Below are 8,343 nucleotides of genomic sequence, written 5' to 3'. Positions count from 1 at the left end.
ATTGAACTACACAGTTCATACTAGCACATATAGAACATCACACTATTAATAGCTGAAATAAACAAGGCATACTACGAACAACCAAAGATGGCAATTGAAACTGGACATATGCTAACTACAAACAATCGAAGAACCATAAACCATACAAATAAACAAGGCGTAATGCAAACAACCTAATATAGAAATAAATACTGGACATGTTCTCACTACAAAAGAGGTTCGAGAAAACAAATCATGGGTTTCCTCACTTGTCACAGATTGGCTCCTCCTCGTGGTCGTTGTTGATGAGGTCTGACTTGCCAGCTGAGGATCCCAGGCCAGCATCGCAAATTGTGTCCTTCAGAAATGGCAAAAGGGTCTCCACGGCATTGAACGATGGCAAATTGTTCATAAGGAGCCGCAGGAGATCAGCGGCAGCGCCATCGATGAGATCAATGACTGTCGAACCCGAAAGGTCGGGGGTGGGCAACTTAACCTATGACATAACCCGCTTCTAGTCATCGGTGTCGATGACCTTGATATCGTAGCCGGCGTCCGCGACATGCCAGAATACTCTAGCCAACTGATTGAAAGGCGCAATCCAGGTCCAATCATTGTCGTCAGCTTCCTCAGCGGCCACCTCGCCGACGTCGGGTGAAGAGGCGTCGTTAAAGCTCTTTTGGGACATTTGCTCTTTGAGCTTCCGGGGAAACGTAGCCGGGCTTAGGCTGCGATGCTGTGGACTGAAGTAGGGGGTGGGGATGGGGATCTCTGGGAAAGGGGGAATTTCTCATGCATCATCTAAGAAACTCAGGGTAGCGAGGGTATGTATATCGGTGGGTAAACTGCACGGGCAGACCAGCAGAGGTTGACGATGGAGGCGGCACGGCGGCGGCGGCGACGGTGACCAAGCTAGGTTTGGAGCGAGGGAGGGGTGGTGCGTATGTGTGTGAGCGGGGGATTTGGGGTGAGCGAAGGATTTGGGTATGTGTGTGGAGGGGGTCCAAGGTGGTGTTCGAGGAAATGCCGCGGGTACTGAAAATTTTACTAGGCAGGAGTAAAATGGCGAGGCTACCGAAAATTTGGATCAAGGGATTGAAGCAGAGCGGAGCGAGAGTATCGAACATCACACACAGTTAAAACATAATAATCATGTGCTATCAAACAAAAAGCACTCCACCCTAGCAGATATTTTTGACATTGCGAGGGATGGAGGCGGGTTTAATATGCCGGGGCTACTAAAAATGTGGATCTACTGACTGAAGCAGAGCGGGAGTAACAAACAACGAACACGGTCTACACATACTAATCATGTGCTATCAAATAGAAAAACCATCTACGCAGGTAGATATTTTCAAGAGTGCGAGGGAGTATATATTTTCGAGAGGGGCAGGAAAGCCTCGTACGTGGAGCCCAATCTACTGTGATCATGTGGGTGACCGGGGCAGGGTTGCAGCACAAGGGTAGTCCTAGGGAACCATGTCTGTTTTGTACCCAATCAGAGACAGTTGCTGCGTTCGACTCGTTTACTGTTTATAAATTTGGTCAACAATGCATGAAAGGGTTAGAACACGAACACACTTGCATGTGGACCAAATATATGTATGAAAATGATGGTTTTCTATTCAAATAACCAATGCACAACTTTGATGTGGCACCTGTCGCACAAACCGCACATTATTATTGCTGCCCCCCAACAAACACACACACACAATTCGTGTTGCCGGGAGGGGAATCCTAGCTATGAACGCAAGTCCCCAAATAGCTAGGTCTGACATCTCACCATACCATAACACAAAACATAAAAGGAGTACATCAACCCCCCTTTGCTTCTGATCAAATGTGGACCATATGCAGGCCCACAGATGTGTTCTTATTGCGTTACCAAATCACAAATTTGATGTGGCACATGTGCATCGCAAATTAATCGGGCATCCTCGATGTCAGTGTCAAAACCAGCCGATCTCGGGTACGGGGTCCCGAACTATGCGTCCGAGGATCGAAGGTAACAGGAGGCAGGGGTCAATGTTTACCGAGGTTTGGGCCCTCTTAATGAAGGTAATACCTACTTCCTGCTTGATTGATTTGATGAGTATAGGGGTTACAAGAGTTGATCTACCTCGAGATCATAATTGCTAAACCCTAGATGTCTAGCCTGTAGGATTTGTCTTAGCCTCTACGGACTAAACCCTCCGATTTATATAGACACCGGAGGGGCCTAGGGTTCTACAGAGTCGGTTTATAGAGAAAGGAAAATACACATCCGGATGCCAAGCTTGCCATCCACCCAAAGGAGAGTCCCATTCGGACACGGGAAGGCCATCTATATTGTATCTTGATGGCTCATTAGTCTGGCCCATGACAAATAGGCCGTATCCCCGAGGACCCCATAATCCAGGACTCCCTCAGTAGCCCCTGAACTAGGATTTAATGACGATGTGTCCGGAGTGCAGATTGTCTTCGGCATTGCAAGGCGGGTTCCTCTTCCAAATACTCCAAAGCTATTGAACTATATCCGGCTCTGCATAACAGTTACAACCCTAAGCCATAAGGGAAAAATACATAAACAAAATAAGTCATGTCTACTAACAGCTTTTTTCGGCGAGACGATATTTCTGGCCTTATTATTATGTTGAACCGTTTTGTGGCCTCCCGCTTCGCGTTTCGAGGCATGATCTTCATAGACACGTCTTGTCAAAACATAGATCGTGTCCCCTTATTGTGGGATTCCCATCAATATGGGTTTGGGTAATCCAACCATGCCGTTCGCACGATCCCTTGGGAACAGGCTAGTTTTAAGGCTCGTGGGGAGGCGCTTGATATTCACTGCCTTTATAAGAGGACAAGGATCCATCTTTTTACCTCACGCCTTCTTCTTCCTCAGCCCTTCCATCCTCGAGGTCCAGCACCCAAGTTTCGATCTTTTCCGTCACCACCAAACACTCCTGCCATGTCCGGATCCGGCTCACAGGGCAAGTGGCTAGCTTCCTCCTTGACGGAGAGGAACGTCAAGGTACTCTGGGAAGCGGGGTACTTAGCCGCGGACATCACCCACCGGCTCCCTGCCAAAAAGCAGATCATCCTCACCCAGGAGCCTAACGAGAGGGTAGTGTTCATCCCTCGCTTTCTCCGCGGACTAGGGTTTCCTCCCCACCCTTTTGTCCGCAGCCTCATGTTCTATTATGGGCTACATATCCAAGGTCTAGCCCCAAATTCCTTCCTCCACATTTTGGCGTTCATTGTCGTGTGCGAGGCGCTCCTCCGCATCCCCCCACTTCGGCCTATGGCTTAAGGTCTTCAACGTGGAGGCAAAGGTGGTTGACATGGAGCATGCAGACTGTGGAGGTGCCATGGTGAGCAAGCTTCCGAACGTCACCTGGCCAAAAGGGGCCTTTGTGGAGACTGTCAAAATATGGCAACAGGAGTGGTTCTACATCACTGAACCCCGCGGTGCCAACTGGAGACCGCTCCTGAGTTCTGATCCGGACTCCTGATGCGGCTTGCATCATGGATAAACAAGGGTCTAGATTGGGCGTTGTCCGATGAGGTGATGACGCTACAGAAGTGCATAAAAATATAATCGAGAAGAACACCAGCCTTGCTAATGTGGTCCAAGTGATGCTCTTTCGCCAGATTCTCCCTTGCCAGCCCTGGACTCTCCACATGTGGGAGTTCAATACGGCTAGCCCTCCGACCCTGCAGTGATTCTTTGGCATGACACACAAAGAGATCTGGAAGCTGCTTTTCAAGTACCATAAGTCGTGGCCGAAGCCGACCGAAGACATTGGCCTCAACTGTGCTCATCCTTCCACTCTAGTAAGTTTTCGCATTTCCGAATCATAACTTCAACTTGTAAACCAAGGGGTATGCTGAGCCTTCCATTCTTCCTTCAGGGCTGGACAAAGAAGGCAGAGCGAATCCGATTTCCGGCTCCGTTGCTTGAAGAGACAGCTATTCCTCTTCTGAAGAAGATGCTGGTCCCGGTGCCGGAGAAGAAGGCCAAGAAGAAGAGCAAGGGGGCCAGAGGCAGCCTTCCCCGAAAAGGTACTTTGGAGACTGTGTCCGGGGATACCAAAGCTCTGTCCTCCCATGAGGAGGATGAAGATGAAGAGGGAGAGTAGGAGGGCAATTCTCCCATAAATGGGGAAACAAAAAAGGGGGGCTTCCGTGGACCTAGAGGCGGAGGCATCCAAGAAGGGGAAAATTTCCCTTTCAGACGATTCGGAATCAGACGCCAAAGCCATCCCGGAGTGGCGCCCCAGGCCGAAGCCCCTGGCCGAATCGTAAGTATTCAAAGATACTATACATATATCTGGCCTTTTACAAATTGTAGGATAACATATCATTTACGTATTTCAGTCCGGCCCGTGATCTCCCCCAACAATCATCGTCTTCGGGTAACTCCTTGGCGCCGGAGATGATGGAGAGCGAAATGCCTCCGCAAGCCTCTCCGCCACATGCCGCAGATGACACTGAGTTGTTGTCCAAAAGGACTTCTCCGGGCCAGGGAGATGTGCGGAAGGCCGCTGAAACGGCGCCAGAGGGTAATGCCTCGGCTGGCGAAAACATGGGGGCCACAACCCCAATGGAAATAGACGACGGGGCCCGGACTAGTCCGGTCCCCAGCCGTATACAACTCCGGAGGCCCACACGGCTCCGGAATCGAGCGAGTAGCCCCTTTTAAGCGAGGGGGGAGTGCCGACTCCACCGTCGACCTCCATCAATCCGGAGGCGCCGAACACAATGAGGGATGCACTTCAACATGCTTCCGTCGTGGAGGAGCACCGTGCCCTAATGGGCTGAAAAAGTTCAGTCCGCCAAAAGCGGGCTGAACGAAGCTTTCACCAGCCTACTAAGAGGCTTTGAGGTATGCGATGTAATATTTTTAGCAACTTCTACATGTGCAAAAAATATGACTATGTAAAGAGAGTAGCCCCTGAGACTCTGTTTGGCTATTTGAAAAAGAGATCGGATAAAGGATCAAATATTCGTGGGAGTTAACATACTTATCTATTTTTGTAAACAGGCTTCACTGTTAGCGGCTTCAGCCAAGGACGCTGAAGTTTCTGAACTTCGGCGCAAACTGAAGCTGGATGATGATGATATCGACCGTATTCACAAGCGGTTCAATGAGGCCCAAGGTATGCTTTTAAAATACCCCTTACAAGCCCAAATTATAATGCAAACTCCGAGTTTAGGCTCATGTGCTACTATGTGTATGATTGTAGGCAGTGCGGGCGAGGTCGAGACCCTGAAAAGTGCCCTTGCCGAAGCCAACAAAGAGATGAAGGCAAGCAAAGCAGGCGCAAACAAAGCAGCCGCGGATTTAAAGGCCGAGGATGTCACCCGCTGCTAGTATGAGGAAAGGTTGACCGAGGTGGAGTGATAGCTCAAGGATGCCGCTGACAAGTGCGAGTCTTTGGAGGATCAGAATAAGGCCCAGCAAACCGAACTCGCCAAGGCTCTACAAGAGGCCAAGGAGGCGCGGACCGAGTCCCGGGTAGTTCGTGAGGAGATCAAGCAAGTCGAACAAATAGCGGCTGGTAAGCCTTTTCTTTTATGGAGTATATTTGGTGGTCAAAGGTATGTTTTTCTGAATCGACAATGGAGTACACCTGATGCCTTTCTGGATCTTCCGCAGAGTGTTGCCAACGCCGCACAACATTTTCGGGCCCAAGAAGGGAACACAACAGAGAAGCTCTTCTGGTCGCAGCACTTGGCACTGGAGCGGCCAGCGTTGCTAAACAACCAGATGATGCAGCTCGCGGAGCTGCATCAGATGTCTGGTTTGGCCATGAAGGACCTCATAATCCAGCTATGGCTAGCCGGACCCATTCCGAGCAGCTACTTCAGCCTGGTCAAGCGGCTCAGTGACGCCTTGTCTCGAGTTGAGGCTGTGAAGCGTTCGGCGTGCATAGAAGGTGCACGGATGGCCTTTGACCGTGTCAAGATGCGCTGGGCGAAGATGAAGGCTGCCGTCGTGGTAGTCGAAGGTCCGCCCGGAGGCAAGGACCACCGCAAGCCGGAGCGCTATTTTCAAGATGTCCTCGAGGGTGCCTGTTTGATAGAGGGTCAATGCTCGAAGGATATTATGTTCGAGTGAATGTATCCAAACTGCCCCGGCCTTGTGTTATAAACCAAGGATTTGTAATGTATTTATGTTGTTATCCGAACTACATACCTCCTGCATGGCCGTATTTTATTATTCTTGAAAGTTTAACAGTCGTTGGCTTCAGCCCCCACGTAGATGCTACGAGGGTGTTCATAATAACGTGTAATCACTCTTGACACAATGTCTTGGTCCATAAACGAGGTGACTCACGTAATGAACCAGGAAATCAGACTATGTGGCTTTAGCACTTTCACTTAGCCATAGGAGTTTGACTGTGGGGCTAAAAACTAGTCCCTGGTGCGCATGCGGCTGTCCGAACTAGGATGCCTTAGGCACGTGACCGAACCGAAGTCAGTCCTTCGTATAATATGGAAAAAATCGCAAAAGATTTGTATTAAGTTACCGTATAGCCGACCAGCTCTCGCCATACCATGACAGTAAGTTTTTGGCTATCTCTACTGAGGTGTTTGACCGGACAAACCAGAAACACAATCGCAGTAGTTCTCCCTTTACTACCTTAGCCGAACAAGCGGAATCTAAGGTGGTAACCACAGGAGCTGGGAAACCCAACTATTGACCAAAGACATGATTCGGAGCCAATGTATATAATGCCATATTCGGGACGCTGAAGTATACTATAAAAGTGTTCGGACTTGTGTCCTTTTTTTAGAAAATAATATATGTGGTTGACTAGAGCCCCTGGTGATGTAAATCATGCCGAGGTGTATATGACAATCTGACACAAAGAGGAAATACAAATTTAGGATGTAAGCTAATACCAAACATGGTTGGGTGAAACTATTTCAATTATAGTCTAATTGATACGTCAAAACATATTTTTACAGAGCATGTAGTAAGCATCGAGGTTATTTTACATGCTGAATACAAGGGAAAGTTGTATACGGGTCCTAAAAAGGAAAAATGATCTTGAAGATCCTTTGGACACTCTGTCGCACGTCTGCGCTGCTTTTCGCCTTGGTGTATGATCCTTTGAGAGGATTAACAATTGAGTCCACATGAGGGGCCTAGAAGAGGGCCCTTGGTACCATCGAAAAGTGATGTGGGTTGTGAAGGACCTGAAAAATAAAAATAAGAAAAAAAGGGAGAATGTGAGGGTCCAGATAGGGTCGAGCCGTATTATGGACTTTAGTGGTGGTGTGCATCCATCCTTGCCCATGGTATCTTTAGTGCATAGTCATGTGCGCGTCGTACATATGCCGCTATCAATTTGGGGCTTGGACAGAGGCCGAATTGTTAATCTATCTCTGAACGAGCCAGACTTCAATTATGTAGGTTAGATCGGACTCGTTTAACGGTGTCCCGTGGCTTGACTGCCGATGTAGTATTCGGCTTGATAAGGCCACCCTACACTTCAGCTGCGAGGGCTGCGGTATGCTCCTCAGTATGGAGGGAGCACTCCATGTTTCCATTTACTGTCATAACGCCACGTGGTCCAGGCATCTTGAGCTTCAGATAAGCATAGTGCAGGACTGCATTGAAACGAGCGAAAGTGGTTCGTCCGAGCAGTGCATGATAGCCACTGCAGAAGGGGACGATGTCAAAGATCATGTCTTCACTATGGAAATTATCCGGTGAACCGAACACTACTACCAGTGTTGTGGACCCTATGCAATAGGCCTCGACGCTGGGTATCACTCCTTTAAAGGTGGTTTTAGTGGGTTTGATTCTTGATGGATCAATACCCATTTTGCGGACAGTGTCCTGATAAAGCAGGTTGAGGCTGCTGCTCCCGTCCATAAGGACTCGCGAAAGATGGAATTCGTCGATGATTGGGTCGAGGACCAATGCTACCGAACCTGTGTGACAGATACTGGTCGGATGGTCTCTACGATCAAAAGTGATCGGTCAGGCTGACCATGGGTTAAATTTTGAGGCGACTTGCTCTATGGCATAAACGTCCATTAGTGTGTGCTTGCGCTCCCGTTTGGGGATATGAGTGACGTAGATCAGGTTCACTGTCTTCACCTCAGGGGGGGGATTTCTTTTGCCCCCTCCCATGTTTGTTGGGCAAGGCTCTACATTGTCGTCCTCGCTGGGCGGCCCCTTCCCTTTAAGTTCGGTGTTTAGCTTACCAGCCTGTTTAAAGGCCCAAAAATTTCTGTTGGTATGATTGGCACGCTTGTCAGGGGTGCCATGGATCTGGCAAGGCCGATCTAGTATTCGGTCCAGACTAGATGGACCCTCTTTGTTTCCTTCAAATGGCTTCTTCCGCTGAACGGGTATAGAGCCGT

Source organism: Triticum dicoccoides, chromosome 4A, assembly GCF_002162155.2.
Source record: "Triticum dicoccoides isolate Atlit2015 ecotype Zavitan chromosome 4A, WEW_v2.0, whole genome shotgun sequence".
Lineage (NCBI taxonomy): Eukaryota > Viridiplantae > Streptophyta > Magnoliopsida > Poales > Poaceae > Triticum > Triticum dicoccoides.
Note: the sequence above shows the minus strand (reverse complement) of the source record.